General features: G+C 42.9%; 1 long non-coding RNA gene across 1 annotated transcript; it reads right to left on the bottom strand.

The window, feature by feature from the left end:
- Nucleotides 1–473: 473 nt before the first annotated feature.
- On the bottom strand, nucleotides 474–9,630 carry LOC141059003 (uncharacterized). The gene is made up of 4 exons (XR_012222363.1): nucleotides 9,519–9,630; nucleotides 3,512–3,582; nucleotides 3,120–3,211; nucleotides 474–2,154 (listed from the first exon to the last, which is right to left on the bottom strand). It is a non-coding gene; the product is annotated as an uncharacterized lncRNA (long non-coding RNA).
- Between the last annotated feature and the right edge of the window lie 4,240 nt (nucleotides 9,631–13,870).

Below are 13,870 nucleotides of genomic sequence, written 5' to 3'. Positions count from 1 at the left end.
GATAAGTTCCGTGGGGGGTCTAGTATTCAAAATGGGGTCACTTGTGGGGAGTTTCAATAGTTTAGGCACATCAGAGGCTCTCCAAACGCACATGACACCCGCAGACCATTCCATCAAAGTCTGCATTCCAAAACGTCACTACTTCCCTTCCGAGCCCCGACGCGTGCCCATACAGTAGTTTTCTCCCACATATGAGGTATCAACGTACTCAGGATAAATTGGACAACAACGTTTGGGGTCCAATTTCTCCTGGTACCCTTGGGAAAATAAAAAAAATAGGGACTAAATGATCATGTTTGTGGAAAAAATACGATTTTTTTATTTTCACGCCCGGACATTATAAACTTCTATGAAGCCCTTGGGGCTTCAAAGTGCTCACCACACATCTAGATAAGTTCCTTAGGGGGTCTAGTTTCCAAAATGGTGTCATTTGTGGGGGGTTTCCACTGTTTAGGTACATCACATGCTCTCCATTTTCCAAATAACTTTATTAAAATTTTCAAAATTAACAGTAGTGATTCTACAGTAGTATAATAAAGTAGAAGTTACATTAATTAAAATTTTCAAAATTAACAGTAATGGTCCTACAATAGAATGGTAAAGCAGAGGTTACATTACAATATAAATTATATAAACTAACAGTATTGTTTCTCTTCGGTATGATTAGGAGTTAAATAAACCCCTATAAATAATAAAGACAAGCATACATATATTAATACAGCAGCTGCCATAAAGGTATTAATATCACTTAATACATTGCTTACTAACAGATGCCTATACAAAAGCCAAAGTATACTCAAAATATAAATTATATGTAGACTTGTCGCATTAGAACAGAGGAAGAATCCGCAACTTGCAGATAGACTTCCTAAATTGGGAAAGTTCGTGGAAATTCTGCAGATCTTCTGCCTATTAAAGGATTCAAAACATAACGGGATATGATGTCTCATCCAGGATTCATCCAGGCGTTTCTCTTCTTTTATTCAAGGACGCATGAAAGGACATTCCCTCTTGAGCGGAGAGAATTGAGATAACTTTTGCCCCATGATTAATCAAAAGCTTGGTGGGAAACCCCCACCTATATAATACACCTTTTTTGCGAAGTAGTGTAGTAACCTCACTAAAATTCTTTCTCGACTGGATAGTATCTTTTGAGAGGTCTGCAAATGTTTTGATGTGATCATAAGGGTGGGATCACAGGCTCTCCAAAGGCAACATGACACCCGCTGACCATTCCATCAAAGTCTGCATTCCAAAACGTCACTACTTCCCTTCCGAGCCCCGACGTGTGCCCATACAGTAGTTTTCTCCCACATATGGGGTATCAGCATACTCAGGACAAATTGGACAACAACTTTTGGGGTCCAATTTCTCCTGGTACCCTTGGGAAAATAAAAAAATTGGGGACTAAAAGATCATGTTTGTGGAAAAAATACGATTTTTTTTATTTTCACGCCCAGGCATTATAAACTTCTGTGAAGCACTGGGGGGGCTTAAAGTGCTCACCACACATCTAGATAAGTTCCTTGGGGGGTCTAGTTTCCAAAATGGTGTCATTTGTGGGGGGTTTCCACTGTTTTGGTACATCAGGGACTTTCCAAACGCGACATGGTGTCCGATCTCAATTCCATCAAAAAACGTCAAATGGCACTGCTTCCCTTCCGAGCTCTGCCATGCGCCCAAATAGTCGTCTACACCCACATATGGGGTATCAGCGTACTCAGGACAAATTGCACAATAACTTTTAGGGTCCTGTTACCCTTGGAAAAATAAGAATTGAGGGAGAAATGATCATTTTTGTGGAAAAAAATATGATTTTTTAATTGTACGGCTGTACATTATAAACTTCTGTGAAGCCCTTGTGGGTTCAAAGTTCTCACCACATTTCTAGATAAGTTCCTTGGGGGGGTCGAGTTTCCAAAATGGGGTCACTTGTGGGGGGTTTCCACTGTTTAGGTACATCAGGGGCTCTCCAAATGTGACACGGCGTCCGATCTGAATTCCAGCCAATTTTGCATTGAAAAAGTCAAACGGCGCTCCTTCCCTTCTGAGGTCTGCCATGCGCCGAAACAGTGGTTCCCCCCACATATCAGGTATCAGCATACTCAGGACAAATTGCACAATAACTTTTGCAGTCTAATTTCTCCAGTTACCCTTGGTAAAATAAAAAAAATTGAACCTGAATTATTTTTTTTGTGAAAAAAAGTTAGATGTTCATTTTTTTTAAATATTCAAAAAATTCCTTTGAAGCACCTGAAGGGTTAATAAACTTCTTGAATGTGGTTTTGAGCACCTTGAGGGGTGCAGTTTTTAGAATGGTGTCACTTTTGGGTATTTTCTACCATATAGACCCCTCAAAGTGGCTTCAAATGTGATGTGGTTCGTAAAAATAAAATGGTGTTGCAAAAATGAGAAATCGCTGGTCAACTTTTAACTCTTATAACTTCCTAACAAAAAAAATTTTGGTTCCAAAATTGTGCTGATGTAAAGTAAACATGTGGGAAATGTTACTTATTAAGTTTTTTGTGTGCTGTATCTCTGTTATTTAAGGGCATAAAAATTCAAAGTTGGAAAATTGCGAAATTTTCAAAAATTTCGCCAAATTTCTGTTTTTTTCACAAATAAATGCAAGTTATTTGAATGAAATTTTACCACTAGCATGAAGTACAATATGTCATGAGAAAACAATGTCAGAATCACCAGGATCCATGGAAGCGTTTCAGAGTTATTACTTCATAAAAGGACAGTGGTCAGAATTGTAAAAATTGGCCCGGTCATGAACGTGCAAACCACCCTTGTGGGTTAAGGGGTTAATCCAGTATTGTCATACCTACAAAAACATTGATAAATAATATTCCCCCATGTCTGCTTTAAAGTTTGAAGTAACTTTGGGGTTCCTATAAATTGGAAACCTCCCAAAAGTCATGCCATTTTAAAAACGGCACCCCTTGACATATTGAAAACTGCTGTCAGGTAGTTAGTTTATTAACCCTTCAGGTGGTTTTCAGGAATTAATGCAAAGTGACATTACCGTATTTTTTGGATTATAAAGACGCACTTTTTTCCCCAAAATTTGGGTCGAAAATGGAGGTACGTCTTATAATTCGATTATACCTTACCGGCGTCTGTGGAGCAGAGTCCCAAGGAAAATGGGAAAGCGACAAAGAACAAATGACGTTTCGACCCGTCCAGGGTCTTAATCATAGTATCACTGATAGACAAGAGGAAATATATCAATATAATATACATATAATATACATATATATACAATATAATATACATATAATACAACGTGAAAAAAGAAATCATAATAAACATGAAGAATAAACAGTAACATCCCATATGATTCCTGGATAAGAGCTAAGCAACACATTAAGAATTATAGGATTACAAAACAGATCCATACTAGAGTAGGGTAGAACGGTATTCACAGAATAATGTAGATATGACAATAGTTAGGGAAAGGAGAGGGGAATAGGGATGAAGGGCTGGAATAGACAACATGGTTTACCTTTATCCGAGGTGTGAAGAATAGAGAAGGCACATATATAAGCATAGGAGTCCCTGGGGAATCCACGGAGGCTGCAAGGAATAGTGAAAAGGTCATAACATAGTATTCCAGAAAGAGAATTGTTTATACCTATTTGAATCAGGTTAAGTGCCTATCCTGTAGGTGTATAGCCAAAGTAGCTGAGGATCTATAATAATAATAATAATCTTTATTTATATAGAGCCAACATATTCCGCAGTGCTTTACAGTTTAACAGTTTCAAAACACAAGTCATAAGTAACAATGTTAACAACATGTATGTCAGTACCTGGATAAGAATGAAGTGATTAAACAGAGTCAGCATGGGTTTGTAACTAATAAGTCATGTCAGACTAACTTAATTTCCTTCTATGACGGAATCACTGATTGGGTGGATCAAGGAAATGCTGTAGATAGGGTATATCTTGATTTCAGCAAAGCATTTGACAAAGTATCTCATACAATCCTTATTGAAAAAATGACTAAGTATGGAATGGACAAGGCAACTGTTAGATGGATTCATAACTGGCTTAGTGATCGGACCCAAAGAGTGGTCGTAAATGGCTGCACATCCAGTTGGAAGAATGTCTCAAGTGGGGTACCACTGGGCTCTGTCCTGGGCCCTGTATTGTTCAACATCTTTATCAACGATTTAGATGAAGGAATTGAGAGTAAACATTCAATTTGCTGATGACACAAAGCTAGGAGGGATAGCTAATACTAGAGAAGAGAGAGAGAGGATTCAAAAAGATATAAATAAACTGGAGAAGTGGGCAGCAACTAACAGAATGGTTTTTAACAGGGAAAAATGCAAAGTACTACATCTGGGCAATAAAAATGAAAAAAGCATATACAGAATGGGAGGAATAGGGCTAAGCAACAGCACATGTGAAAAAGACTTGGGTATACTAATAGATCACAGACTGAATATGAGTCAACAGTGTGATGCAGCAGCAAAAAAGGCAAATGCAATTCTAGGATGTATTAACAGAAGCATACAGTCTAGATCACGTGAAGTCATTATTGCCCTCTACTCCTCTTTGGTCAGACCTCATCTGGAATATTGCGTCCATTTTTGGGCACCACATTTTAAAAAAGACATCAACAAACTGGAGCAAGTTCAGAAAAGAGCGACCAGAATGGTGACCGGTCTGCAAACCCTGTCTTATGAGGAAAGGTTGCAGGACTTGGGAATGTTTAGTTTGCAAAAGAGAAGACTGAGAGGAGACTTAATAGCTGTCTACAAATATCTCAAGGGCTGTCACATTGTAGAAGGATCAACTTTATTCTCATTTGCACAAGGAAAGACTAGAAGCAATGGGATGAAACTGAATGGGAGGAGACACAGATTAGATATTAGAAAAAACTTTTTGACAGTTAGAGTGATCAATGAGTGGAACAGGCTGCCACGAGAAGTGGTGAGTTCTCCTTCAATGGAAGTCTTCAAACAGAGGCTGGACAGACATCTGACTGGGATGATTTAGTGAATCCTGCTTTGAGCAGGGGTTTGGACCAGATGGCCCAGGAGGTCTCTTCCAACTCTACGATTCTATGATTCTATGATTCTAATACAATAATTAAGGCAAAATGAGATGACCCTGCTCGTGAGAGCTTACAATCTACAATGTGGTGGGGGAGATACAAAGTACAGGTGTGTATTTACAAGGATGTATTTGCAATGATTGTCCAGCCATCTTGAGGGAGTGGGGGATAGGTATAGTGAATAGGCTACACACACACACACTTACACATAAAATGACTTTGATTAGTGAACGTGATAGGCCGCTCTGAACAGATGTGTTTTGAGGGAGCGCCTAAAACTGTGCAAATTGTGGATAGTCCTAATTTCTTGGAGTAGAGCATTCCAGAGGATTGGCGCAGCGCGGGAGAAGTCTTGGAGTCGGGAGTTGGAGGTGCGGATTAGTGCAGAGGTTAGTCTAAAGTCGTTTGCAGAGCGCAGAGGTCGGTTAGGCCAATAGACAGAAATGAGGGAGGAGATGTAGGGGGGTGCCGCACTGTGGAGAGCTTTATGGGTGAGTACTTTGAATTGGATCCTATAATGAATGGGCAGCCAGTGTAACGATTGGCGAAGAGCAGACACGTCCGAGTACCAATTAGCCAGATGGATGACCCTGGCTGCTGCATTAAGTATGGACTGTAGAAGGGAAAGTCGAGTAATGGGGAGGCCAATTAATAGAGCGTTGCAGTAGTCCAGGCGGGAGTGGATCAAAGCGACAGTGAGGGTTTTTGTTGTTTCCATGGTGAGAAAAGATTCTGGAGATGTTCTTTAGGTGTAAGCGGCAAGAGAGGGCAAGAGATTGTATATGGGATGTGAAGGAGAGGTTGGTGTCAAACATAACACCCAGACAGCGCGCCTGCTGCCGGGGTGTTATTATGGTGCCACCCACGGAGAGGGAAATGTCAGATTTAGGGAGGTTAGTAGACAGCAGGAGCAGAAGAATTTCAGTTTTTGAGAGGTTAAGTTTCAGATAGAGTGGACATGATGATGGAGACTGCGGACAGATAGTCACTGGCGTTCTGTAGTACCACGGGGGTAAGGTCGGGGATGACGTGTATACTGTAGTTGTGTGTCATCAGCATAAAGATGGTATTGAAAGCCAAATCTGCTGATGGTCTGTCCAATTGGGGCCGTGTAGAGAGAGAAGGGGGCCAAAGACTGAGCCCTGAGGTACCCCGACAGCGAGAGGAAAAGGAGAAGACGTGGAGCCAGCAAACAAAACACTGAAGGACCGGTCAGAAAGATAGGAAGAGAACCAGGAGAGAGTGGTGTACTTAATGCCTAGTGACTGGAGCCTAGAGAGTAGGAGACAGTGTTCAATAGTGTCGAAAGCTGCAGAAAGGTCGAAAAGAATGAGAAGAGAGTGTTTCATTTTCCTGTCAGAAGGTCATTGGTAACTTTGATGAGTACAGTTTCAGTTGAATGTAGGGGGCGGAAGCCGGACTGTGAAGGGTCTAAGAGGGAGTGAGTGGAGAGGTAACGGGTAAGGCGGGAGTAGACTAGGCTCTCCAAAAGTTTAGAGATGAAGGGGAGATTGGAAACTTGTCTCCAATAGTAATGGAGTAACGATAGAGTGTTTGAAGGAGGATGGGAAAATGCCCGAGGAGAGGGAGAGATTAAAGATTATAGTTAGGTGAGTGGTGATGACTGGAGAGAGAGACTGGAGGAGATGTGAGGAAATGGGGTCGGTAGTGCATTTAGTCAGCCGAGAAGAAGAGAGGAGTCTGAAGACTTCTTCTTCTGTGATGGGATCAAATGTGGAAAGTGAGCCAGGGAAAATGCAGGGAGGGATAGGAGTCATAGTACTTGGTGTTTGGGAGCGGATTTCCTGACGGATATTATCTATTTTATCTATAAAGTGGGAGGCCAGGTCATCCACACAAATGTCTGTGATAGGGGCTTGTGCTTTTGGCCTGAGGAGGGAGTGAAAGGTGTCAAAAAGTTTCTTGGGGTTGTTGGCAAGTGAGGAGATCAGGGTGGTGAAGTAGGTCTGTTTGGCGAGGTGAAGGGCAGAGTTATAGGTTCTTAACATAAATTTGAAGTGGATGAAGTCGGCTAGTGTGCGGGTTTTTCTCAATTGGCGTTCAGCGTTCCTAGAGCATCGCTGGAGAAGTCGATTTTGCGATGTGAGCCAGGGCTGTTTTACTGTGTGTTTGGAGGTTCTGAAGGTGAGGGGCGCTACCTGGTCAAGGATGCTTATAAGAGTGTTGTTGTAGTGATGAACAGCCAGATCGGGACAGGAAAAAGAGGAGATTGGGGACAGGGAAGATTGTAGGGTCTGAAAGTGTCTGAGAGTTAATGGCTTGCAGATTTCTGAATATGTGATAGGTAGGAGTGTGCTAGGGTGGGCGAGGATTTGTGACCGTGAAGGAGAGAATGTTGTGGTCAGAGAGGGGAAGTGGTGAGTTATTTAGGTAGGTGATTGAGCAGAGCCGGACAAAGACCAGGTCAAGGGTGTTACCATCTTTATGTGTCTCAGAGGTTGAGAGCTGTGAGAGGCCAAGAGAAGTGGTTAGTGATAGAAGCTGGGATTCAGCTGTGGAAGTGGGACTGTTAATGGGGATGTTGAAGTCTCCCAAGATAAGGGTTGGTAGTTCTGAGGACATGAAGTGCGGCAGCTAGGCTGAGAAGTGGTCAAGGAAGTGGGTGGGTGAGCCTGGGGGCCGGTATATGACCGCTACTCTGAGGGGGAGGGGACGGAAGAGCCTGATTGTGTGGACCTCAAAAGAAGGGAATGAGAGTGATGGAACTGGGGGGATGCCCTGGAAAGTGCATTGTGGAGACAGGAGTATGTCAACTCCACCACCAGGTCTGCTTGTTGGTCTCGGAGAATGGGTGAATTGTAAGCCACCATGGGAAATGACAGCAGGGGAGACAGTGTCAGAGTCCTGAATCCAGGTTCCAGCGAGGGCCAACAGATTCAGAGAGTTGTTCAGAAAGTAGTTGTGCAGGAAAGGAAGTTTGTTACATACAGACCATGGATTCCAGAGGGCACAATTGAAAGAAGGAGATGAAGGAGTGCAAGTAATATTAATATGATTAGTATGGTTTTGATATGGGGTAGGGTATGGGATGAGGTTGGGGGATGGTGGACTGGGGTTGGGGGAGATGTCCCCTGAAATCAGTAGAAGTAGGAACAAAAAGAGCAAGTAGTTCTTTGAAATGTTAGAAGTTATTTTGTGCAATGTGTTTGGGCAAGAAGGGCTGAGGTTTTTCAGGAAGGTGAGAAGTGCATGGGAGCCGTAAATGGGAGAGGAAAGTATAGAGGGGCTGATGTGTATGATTGGTGATGGAGGGGGGATGGGGCAGTGAATGTGGATGGCAAGGGAACACAAGAGGATATAAATAAAGGACATGGGTAAAAAGGAGAGCAAAATGTGGTTTACCCGACTTCTGGCCTGACTAACTGTCATGGAGTAACTGTCTTTTGCTGGATGCTTAGCTAATGCGATGCTTTGCTTAATGCATGCGACCCCTCACTTGCGTGTTCCCCTTGGAATGATTCTAAATTTATACACCCCAATACAGGGCCAGGAGAGAGGGATTGTGGGAGCTGCTTAGTTATAAATTAGCAACAGCTGCTCCACACATCCTGGTGTGCAATAGATGATCAAAGATGCAGTCCTCATTCCATCTCTATGCTAAAACACCTCTCCTGAGATTACATCTACAGCGTTCCCCTCCCATGGATATACAACAGTAAGTACTGAGAACAATGTAACAGATGAATTATAGCAAAGAAGTTGAATGACATAGTTTCCATCTATAATAAGCATAATATTAATATTAAAATAAAGTAATGGCTGTAGAGGGTGGGAGGTGGTCTAACCCTGTGCCAAAGTATCTTGCAGTCTGTAGATGCTGAGCGGTGCTCTCGCGCCTAGCTGCTTGCTGTGGCCTGCTCCCCCATGTGCAGTAGGGGTTTTTTAATAGCAGTATCACCCGCTGGACTGGAAGTGCGTCGTACGGCCCGCAAGTGACGTCGCGTTGCCGGGGGAACACGACCGCGCATGCGCGGTGGTAGTTTAGGGAAGCCTGGCAGAGCTCAGTGACGATGTGTAATGACAGTGCACAGGTGCCGATTGTATATGAGGCCAAAACATGTATTTTCCGCCGTGGGGAGCGCTATTAGCATAATGAGAATCATTGTTAGCTAAGGAAGCCTGGCGGAACGAAGTATATTGTCAGTGCAAGCGCTGAATGTACATGTAACACCATAATATATGGGCTACTGTAAGAAATGCTATTGGCATGGGGAGTTTCACAGAACCTGTGCAAAATGAGGGAGGAGGACATGAAGGCATAGTATTGTTGGACCAGCATCAATGGTTCTTAAATGTTAGTGCACTTTAAGGTAGAACTTAGTGTTATATGGATAAAACTGTTCTGCAGGACAGATATAATTTAAGGGAATCCCTGGCATAGCAAGGCACCAGGAGAAGGAGCAATAGAGTTATAGAGGTGACTCACCTATGGTAATGGAAAGTCAGCGTGTCTGTAAGACAAGGAAAAACAAGGTTAAATGACATTCATAAAAGCCAATCAATTTCCCTATTGAGGCCCTTTGGTTCTAGGGTTTCCAATGTATGGATCCAATATATTTCTCTTAGCTTGAGAAGCTTAATATGGTTTCCACCCCTTCTAGGTCTGGGAATCTGTTCAATGACATGGAATTTCAGCTGTGCTACAGTGTGTCTTAATCTAGAAAAATGGTCCGGTAGGGGCAGCCATGTTCTCCCGCATCGTATAGTTGATGTGTGGCTAGCTATACGGTCTTTCACATGTTAAGTGGTCTCCCCCACATAAAGGAGACCACAGGTGCATTTGATGACATAGACTACAAAATTTGACTCACAAGTGTAGTAGCCACAAATGGGGTATGATCTACCAGTTCTGGGATGGGTGACACAATCTTATCTGATGACATTGGAATAAGCAGCACAGTTGAGGCATGGGAACGTGCTCTGTCGGCGAGTGCTAAGTAGCCGTTGCGTGGTTGTGGGAGGTGCACTTCCCATATCTGCCCATACCAATCTATCCCTGATGTTGGCGGGCCTCCTAGTACACATCAGTGTAGTTGTATTGAAAGATTCATGTTAGGGTATGCCCTTGATAGAAGTGGCCTGTGTTTCCCGATGATTGATGAAATGGTGGTATGTGTGCCCAAAGGGCACCCTTTCCCTAGAGCGAAGGAGAGGGGGGGAGACCGTGGGGTAAGCGCCCAAGTTTTTTCTTTCTCCAACAGTCTTAATGGATAATGTCTGTCCCTGAATTTTTGCGTCATGGCATCCAGTCTGATCTTGGGTGTTTCGGGATCAGTGACTATACGGGAAACCCTATTGAACTGGGCACGTGGAAGGCTATCTCTGGTAGTTCTTGGGTGACAACTAGAGTAATGCAGCAACTGTTGCAATCCGTAGGTTTAGAGAATAAATCAGGTGAGAGATATCCATTAGTGGTTTTAAGTATCAGAGTTTCTAAAAAAGGTATTTGCTCGGTACTATGGTGTATTGTAATTTGAAGTTCCAGTAGAATGGAATTCAGGTATAAATAGAAGGATTGTAGGGTGCCTGGTGTCCCTGCCCAGATAAAGAAAATATCATCTATGTATGATAGCTAGTAGAGTAGCATATCGAAGAAATAGTTCATTTGGATATACATTGTTGACCTCAAAAAAGTTCATAAATGCATTAGCATACATCGGCGCTACGTTCAGTCCCATCGCTGTGCCACGCATTTGTACATAGAAGGTGTCTTCATATGGAAAGAAGTTCTCATAAAGGACCAATCTCAGGAGGTCTAGCCACAGTTGGATTGAATTAGTGGGCATATCAGATGATTCAAGAAGAAATTTGGTGGCCTCAATTCCTTTGTCATGTGAAATAGAGGTATAAAGGTTGTTGACGTCTAACGTAACCAGAAGACTATCTGCTGGTACAGATTCAAGCTGTTCGATGATTTCTAGGAAATGTCTTGTGTCAAGCAGGAATGATTTTGTGGACTTGACCAGTGGCGTGAGGACTTTTTCAAGGAAAATTGAAAATGGTGAGAGGATTGAATCCGTGGAAGCCACAATAGGCCTACCAGGGGGATTGTTTAGTGACTTGTGAATTTTGGGTAAGATGTAGAAGACCTGCATAATGGGATGGGGATTTGTAAGAAAAGTGACTTTTTTTTGGTCAATAACATGCATATCCAGGTATGTCCTGATGAGATGTTGAATTTTGGTATTGATATCAGTGATGGGATCTCTAGGTATTACCCTATAGTTGTCGCGATCACACTCTTTGACCATAGTGATATATTTTATGGATCCTTGCTTAAATTCTCACCATAGTGGAAAAGGATGCCCTTGGAAAAATGTATCCAGGTTTTCTTCTGTTGCATAATGCCTTGACTCTTGTAGACACGACTGCCACTTTTGCAATATATTTTGAGGAATGCTAATACTAACTAAAATATAGATATTAAAATATAATAAAAAGGAGGGTGTAACAAAGAAGCATAATTATAGAAGTTTTATTCTTTGTATGTAATGAAACATGATGGAAAAATAATTCATAAATCAATTAATTTCACTTAAACAAAATGAGACACTGTGGTTTCTAAAGTTCACATGTAGTTAATAGTATAGAATGAGTCAAGTAATTGGCACCCCTTGTCATACCATTATGTCACAATGATCATACAGGCTTAGAAACTGTACACGTCGGATCATAACAGAGCCATAGCGATGATGGACCAGTTTCCTGCTGTCACCGACAAGATTAGATCCCAGTCACTTAACCACTTGGATGGCTTAATCAAGTAATTGCATCTTCAAAAATGTTTAGTAGAGGGAGGGTTTCATGAGTTACCCTGGCAGTTGAGGTCTAACAAAGACTCCGCAGGGTGTGACAACAGTATCTGTTAGGGTACCGTTACACTTAGCGATGCACCAGCGATCCCGACCACGATATGACCCGGTCAGGATCGCTGGTGCATCGCTAAGTGGTCGCTAGTAAGCTGCCACACAAGCAGATCTCGCCAGCAACATAGCAGCGGTCGGGGGTCGCTACCTGTCAGACGAAGCGATCCTGACGTCCTCCCGCCCGCGTCCACGCGTCGCTCGTCGGCGCCACAGGAAGCCCAGCAGGAAGAGGCCGACGAGAAATGGTCCAGGACGTTCTTGCGCGATCAGCGATAATCAGCGGGGGAGCCGGTCGGAGGTAAGTATCAGACATAGCGATATTGCTAGCAATATCGCTGCTACGTCACAAAACCAGTGATGTTACAGCGATATTGCTAGTGATATCGCTATGTGTAACGGGACCTTTAAGCCCCATTCCGACACCTGTTTTTGATGTAAGTGTTTTATCTGAGGTTTGCACAGATGGAACATGAATCCATTATATTCTATGGAGCTATTCACCTGTTCCTGTTTTTGGTGGACTGTGCATCTACATAAAATCAAGGAGACATTTCACAAATCAACAAAGAAGTGAAATGGGTTAAATCTGTGCTGCTGGTGAATGATACAAATTTTTTTCCCATTATCATTCACGTCAGAGCAGATTTAACCCATTTTATTCCATTCTTTGATGTTCTCTAAGCCGTGAGTCTGCAGCAGCCTTGGGCCTTTTTAATGGATGAGCACCATTGCCAACAATCTCCAAATTTTACCCGGATAAGACCCTATTGCACATATTTTCCTTCCAGCTTTCTACTCTATGTCACAAATCAAATCATTAAAAATACAAGCCTATGGATCTGTGAAAATCCAAGACAGTACATGGATGGCATCTGTCTGCTGTCTGTGATTAAAGGGGTTGTCTGGGCTTTTCACATAATCTCAGTACATATCTGGGCTGCAGAATTATGACAATAAGTAATTTACTTTATGTCACTAGTTTGCATGGTTTTGTAGATATTCTTAACAGAACGTCCAAGGCGGGGTGTGTTATGGCATTGAAATGACAACTGGTCGTTTCCTCCTACGCTACTAAAAACATGCCGTCTGTAGCAACAACCCCACCCTTCATAGCTACAGGCCCTCCCCGTCCACATAAAGAAGCCCTCCTCACACAGTGACAAATCCTCCCCGCCGCTCCATTCCACCCCCTTCCCCCTGGCGCCATTCCCCCCCTCCCTGCCTCTCCATTCCCCCCCACCACGCCAGTCTGTCTCACCCGGTCTTCACATTGCCACACATATAGCACAGCACCACCTGGTATATAGCACATGGTATATACCTTTCTGTTTCACTTCTTGTCATCAGCTCTGCTCTCACAGCCATCATTTCCTCTTCAAGATCCTCTTCTTACTTATGACTACATTTCACATCAGTCCTTGTGCTGGGCTACAAGTCAACAGTGAGTACACCATAACTCCACAGTCCCACTTTTTCCCCATCTCACAACATCAGCATAACATTCTGATCAGGACACTGCTGCAGGCAAGTGACTGTCAGGTGCAGGGCCGGTTTTAGGCAAAGTGGGGCCCTATGCAAAGTTTAAAATGGGGCCCCAAATGCTAACATATTGCACATCACACAGAAGAATTTCGGCTGTAGTTACGTGCGCTGAGTTCAGGACGCTAAATGAGTGTGATCGACAATATTGAAGTCGTTCAACACTTGTTTTCCGGCCTCTTTCCACCGTATAAGACCGATGGGGACAGAACAATCACTAATGGATCACTAACAGATCACCATATAGTATCATGTTATCAGCAGCACATCTACAGTTTACACCCCATAGTCCTCCATATAATATAATGTCCCCCATAGTCCTCCATATTGTATAATACACTCCTCAATCCTCCATATAGAATAATACACTCCC

This window comes from Dendrobates tinctorius, unplaced genomic scaffold (genome assembly GCF_039654945.1).
Source record: "Dendrobates tinctorius isolate UK_male_01 unplaced genomic scaffold, ASM3965494v1 ptg000223l, whole genome shotgun sequence".
NCBI lineage: Eukaryota > Metazoa > Chordata > Amphibia > Anura > Dendrobatidae > Dendrobates > Dendrobates tinctorius.
This window is presented reverse-complemented; position numbering and strand designations above follow the sequence as displayed.